The sequence below is a fragment of the Crocodylus siamensis genome, chromosome 7, assembly GCF_052110815.1.
Source record: "Crocodylus siamensis isolate JL-2025a chromosome 7, ASM5211081v1, whole genome shotgun sequence".
Lineage (NCBI taxonomy): Eukaryota > Metazoa > Chordata > Crocodylia > Crocodylidae > Crocodylus > Crocodylus siamensis.
Window position 1 is genome coordinate 85,554,601 of NC_143401.1, and position 6,000 is coordinate 85,560,600.

The window sequence follows — 6,000 nt, forward strand, 5'->3', positions numbered from 1 at the left end:
GGCTAGCATACATATGAGAGAGTCCTCTCTATGCACAAGAACCATGCATCAGTTAAGCCCCACTGGAGTTCTTACAATGGGCTGTAAGTCAGCAGCCCTACCTAAATTGCCAACCCAAACTGTTCAAAACATCAGGTTTCAAGAGCCTTGTTCAAAAAGTTTACCTGAAAAATTGCAAAATCTATATTGATGAACTCTCCACCATTTCTTTTGGGTAAGATGGCTGTCCGGGAAAAAACCCATGAGCTTTGAGTAATCCTGAGTTCTCTGCTCCTGAGCACTGCATAATTTTGTTTGGGTCACCTGACCTCTCTGTTTCAGATTTCCTGTAAGTTACCAGTACTGACCCACCTACCTCATACAAGTACAGAGAGGTTTAATTGAGCAAGATCTATGTTGTGCTTTGAACTTGAAGTTTATCCCTAGTGTATAATTGCTCTGATGACTAAGAATACTGTCATAAATCAGCCTACATTTTCTTCAGTAGCATTGGGCCATGGATCTTCCCATAAAAATCTGGGGTTTTTTTCACTTCAAAGCTCTACTAAAATTAATAACAACAAATCCACTGAATTCACAGTGTGAATAAGTCATGTTAGATAGAAATGTCCAAAGAAATCAAACTGATCTTGACACCAGTGGAGGAACTATGCTGAAGTTCAAACCTACTGATGACACTTATGTGCTTATGGTGATATTATGATAAATTTTGAAGGCATGTCCATCATTCTAAAATGTTAGCTACTCCCAATAAAATGGGATATGTAGCAATTGTACAGTTCCCTGAGAGCTTAAAATAGACTTGATATGTCATTAGAAACTATATCAGAGGGGAGAGTTCTCCTTTTCCAGAGAATAGGTGAGATGGCATCACAGGACTTCCCTACCTCTGCTTTCCATGTTTTGCACTTGATACAGCCATGGGTTAAGACAAGTGTCAGAAAATTATTTCCTAATGAATTTATTGACTGATCCTGATAATAGTTGGGCATATAGTAGACAAGCAAGGGAAGAGCTAGCAAGTTATAGAAATTAAATTTTCAGGTACAGGAAAGCATTAGGTAGCTTTTTGTCACCTCAAAGCCCTTTCAGTCTCTCAAACCACCCAACCTGTTTAGTACTCCAGAACTGTCACTTATCCAGACAAGACTTCATCCTCCAGCACATGGTGTTTCTGATGACATCCACAAAACACCAGTCACAATCTGCAGAGACTGAAGACGTGGTCAGGTAGATCTACCCATGGAGAGGAGATGGAACTGGCCAGCCAAGTGGATACTACACAGCTGCACCAAAGAGCAGTCTGCTGATTCATAGATTTCGTAGACATTAGGGCTGGACGGGACCTTGGAAGATCACTGAGTCCAGCTCCCTGCCCAAAGGGCAGGAAGTCAGCTGGGATCATAGGATCCCCACAAGGTAAGCATCCAGTTTGCTCTTGAAGGTGTTCAGTGTTGGTGCTTGAACCACCTCCGATGCAGGCTGTTCCAGACCTTGGGGGCTCGGACAGTAAAGAAATTCTTCCTTATGTCCAGCCTGAAATGGTCTTGTAGTAGTTTATGACTGTTCGACCTCATCATCCCGTGGGGCGCTCTGGTGAACAAACGTTCCCCCAGATACTGGTGGTCACCCCTGATAAACTTATAGGTGAAGAGCCCCATGGCTCTCAGCCTGTCATCGTAAGATCTGTTTTCCTGACCTCTGATCATGCGCATGGCTCTTCTCTGGATTCTCTCAAGCTTCTTTTGAATCCTTTTTGAATTGTGGAGCCCAAAACTGGATGCAGTACTCCAGCTGCGGCCTCACCAAGACCGAGTACAAGGGGAGAATGACGTCCTGGGATTTGCTTGAGAAGCATCTATGGATGCACGCCAGCATTTTGGTCACTTTCGTAGCCACAGCATCGCATTGCAGGCTCATGTTCATCTTGTGGTCAATGATGACCCTCAAGTCTCTTTCTTCCATAGTGCTAGCCAGCGTAGCAGTGCCGAATCTATAAGGATGCTGCAGGTTTTTCCTCCCAAGGTGGAGAACCTTGCATTTTTTGGTGTTAAACACCATCAGGTTCTCACCCACCCATTTGCTGAGCCTGTTCAGGTCAGCCTGGATCACCCGCCTATCTTCTGGTGTGGATGATTTGCCCAAAGTTTGGTGTCATTGGCAAACTTGGCCAGTTCACTTCTGACTCCAGTGTCCACATCATTAATGAAGATGTTGAACAATATGGGTCCAAGGACAGAGCGTTGGGGGAGCCCACTGGTCACAGGGCACCATGATGAGTGACTTCCATCTATTACTACCCTCTGGGTCTGACCACAGAGCCAATTTTCCAGCCAGTGGATCATGGTGGACCCAAGGCCACAACTGGCCAGTTTCGCCAAGAGGTGATCACGGGATACCAGATAAAAGGCTTTTTTGAATTTGAGATATATGACATCAATCTCTTTTCCCTTGTCCAGCTGATAGGTCACCTGGTTGTAGAAGAAAATGAGATTGGTCAAGAAAGACCTACCTGCAACAAACCCATGCTGGCTATCTCTTAGGATGTTGGTGTCAGCCAGCCCATTAAGGATGGCCTGTTTAATAAACTTTTCTAAGATCTTCCTCGGGATAGAAATCAGGCTGATGGGCCTATAGTTAGCCAGATCCACTTTCCTCCCTTTCTTGAAAATAGGCACCACATGGGCCTTCTTCCAGTCTTTGGGCACTACACCAGAGTGCCAGGAGTTTTCAAAGATCCATGCCAGGGGCTGGGCTATGACGCTCACCAGCTCCTTGAGTACCCTGGGGTGCAGATTGTCAGGGCCGGCTGACTTGAAGGTATCCAGCTTCTCATGGTGTTCCTTCATGAGGTATTAATGGAGGGCAAGGGATCTCCCTGTCCCGTAGCAGACATGGGCGTCCCATGGGACTGATGAAAGACTGATGCAAAGTACCCATTTAATAGGTTGGCTTTTTCCTGGCTGTCAGTTGTCAGTTGCCCCATCTGGCTCAGCAGGGGTTCGATGTTGCCCTTGCTTTTCCTCCAGCTCCCCTCTGGATCTGATAAAATGGCTGAAAGTGGGCAGGTTTTGATCCTGCTCCACACTTCGAAGGCCTTTCAGATGGGGTTTGCTTCCATTGTAGGATGCCACTGGAACTGTGCAGCCGCAATCACGTTGATTTCAATGGGGTTGCATGGGTATTTCTCAGGCACAAGGAATTTGCAGAATGACAAGCCCACATTCTGTCCTAAGTCTCCTTTTAAAAAAGTAGGAGTACTAAACTGGGCTTATACGAAAAGCAGACTGCCACCTAGCAATCAATGGCTATTTAAAGAAACAAAATCACCTGATCAGCCATGTCCTACTCATTCCTCTGAGAGAAAAAAAATTAACAAAAACATATGGAACAAATACAACTGGTCTGGCTATGTAATTAGAAGAACCAGTGAGTGAATCGCTGTAATAATAACCAGTTTAATTATGAATACAATTAACCAGGTAATTAGTCTATACTCTGCCACGGATAAACAAAATTAATATCCTGCAAAATCAACAGCTCCTAAAGAGGTTTATTATTAGTTTACTGCCAGTCACATGATGTTAGGACATGTTCACATTCCACATTTCTTGTGAACAACGGGTTTTTTGTTCTGTTTTCACTTTCTAATGTTTTATTTCAGGATAGCCAGCTGGAAAGGACATTGTTTGCTGTGTTTCTAGACCTCTGGCACAGCTCGAGAAACACTGTCACATACAGATGCACTGAAATAACCCTCACGCCGTACAAGATCTCTAACCCATGGCCAGTTTAACTCTGACTTTAAAAAAAAATAAAAAAATAAAAAAAATTAAGCCTGGTTATTCACAGAACTCAGCTGCTCTTTGTGTAACTCCTCTGCCTTACACTATTCCTACAACATCAGGTGCAGCTCTGCCCAGGCTCTTCCTATCTAATTTTCGATCTCAGGAAGTGACCTGCACTATAAGTTAAGTAAAGCTGGCACAATCCAAGGACATCTTTGTTAAGAGTCAGGGAACACTCATTATCATCTGTCCCGCCTGCCAAGGCTCACTTTGCTACTGGAGTATCTGAATAAGGTCACTGAACGGTCATGGTTCTTGGGGGAAAATGCTTTGGAGCTAGGGATGAGACAACACAATTACAAGCAATGTGCAGTAGATTCTCTGTTGAAAAAATGTAAAGGTTTTTTGAGCAGGTGAATGTTATGGCATGGCATTTGAGTCTCCTGCAACATCCTACATAGTATAATAGAGCAAATGTTATAGATTGAATGACCTATGCATTCTAATAATGCTTGGAATGATTAGATTGCCTTTGAAACCATATACTCAAGAAAATGTATAAGAATTAAGGCCAGGATTTTATATCGGATGACCAGTGACTTTGAGACACCTCATAGGGACCTGAGTTTCAGAAAATACCCAGAAATCACCCTCTGAAAACCAGACACCAAAAATCAGTTGTCAGTAGATGAATCTACAGGTGCAAATAATTTGGGAGCAGTTTACTCTAAAGTAGTCTAGAGTATACTTTCTCAGGTACATGTCTACACACGCAGGGATGCAGGACCAGATTTGCTGCTCCTGCTCCCTGCACCAGGTCCCTGCAGCAGCCAGCGGCAGTTCTAAGTGCTAGCCCAGGGGCCAGGAGACAGCTGGCTCCTGGTGGGAGTTAGGACATTGCTCCCTGCCCCTGGAAGCTGCCTGCTGCCATGGTGGGCTCTGGTAGGGATAATGTTCCCATGCCCTGGCAGCAGGGAGCTCCCAGGCCCTGCTCCATGATTTCGGGACCAGGGTTCAAAGTTCCTTATCTCCCAGGCTGAGCCCTGCAGTTAGAGGGGCCAGGCTGAGAAACCCTTATCTCCCAGGTAAAGCCCCACAATCGCAGCACTAGGGCTGGGAGGGAAGAATCTTCCAGTGCCGGCCCCATGACCTCTGGGCCCAGGCTGGGAGGTAAGGATTTCTTGGCTCCAGGTCTGTGACCGAGGAGTGGGTGCTGGGAGCTCCCTGCTCCCAGGGCATGGGGACATAGTCCCTGACCAGGTTCGGATGGTGGAGCCTGCCCCAGCAGCAGGCAGCTCCCAGGGGTAGGGAGCAATCTCCTGCCCCCTGTTGCCTGGCTGACCAGGGACACATTTGCTCCAGGTCAGGTGTCTATGTATGAGCTACTGCGCAATAAGTAATCTCAAGTAAATTCACTACTTGCATGTGCAGGTAGTAAATTTACTCATGATTAGAGCAAATTACTGTGCAGTAAGCATCTGCATGTGTGGACCGTGATGCTTATTGCTCTAATCTCAAGTAAACTGTCTCATGTACACATGCCCAGTTTGAACATCTTGACCCAATTTGTCTTTGTCTTCATACAGTTCAGTGCATTAAGTAGGTTTTACAGAAGTCCATTTTCAGTTGGGGAATCTGAGACAGAGAGAGGTGACAGATCAGATTTCCAAAACAGCTTACATTAATTTTTACCATTCACTTTTGCTTTTGACAATAGGCTGGGAGGGGTGGTGACAAGGGGAGGGGGAGAGAATTGAGGAATCTTAAGGTATCTACAAGTACAAAACCTCTTCCCATGCTCTCCAGCTACTTAAGGAAAAATTCCACCCCAAGTGACTCATCCAAGGTCTCATCACAAGTCATTAAGACTGAACACCCATCATTTGTCCTCAGCTGCAACCACAGGCCCTTAGCTCTACAAAGGGTATGCTCCTCTAAGATACCTCAGAGGATAATGAATAACTAAGCCCGGGGTAGCTGTTATATAGTAATGTATAGATGTTGGGCTTATATTCTTCAGAATTATTACTGACCAAGATAACATTTATTTTCTCTCTCTCTCTTTCTCTCTCTCAATACTGCTTGTGATTATTTTTTTAATTTAAGCAGCTGACAAATAAATTAAAATTAAATCATAAGCTCAATGGATTCTTACCAACTCTGCTGAAAGGGATTCAGCAGGTTCTCAGTAACAGTGAATTCTGCCCTACTG

General features: G+C 44.8%; 1 long non-coding RNA gene across 1 annotated transcript in view; it reads left to right on the plus strand.

Moving 5' to 3' along the window:
• Positions 1-3,757, plus strand: part of LOC149860075 (uncharacterized) — a 46,789-nt gene extending 43,032 nt beyond the window's left edge. Inside the window, exon 3 of the long non-coding RNA XR_016443513.1 lies at positions 3,665-3,757. This is a non-coding gene — a long non-coding RNA (uncharacterized LOC149860075). The remainder of the gene's footprint in view (positions 1-3,664) is intronic.
• Positions 3,758-6,000: the final 2,243 nt, after the last annotated feature.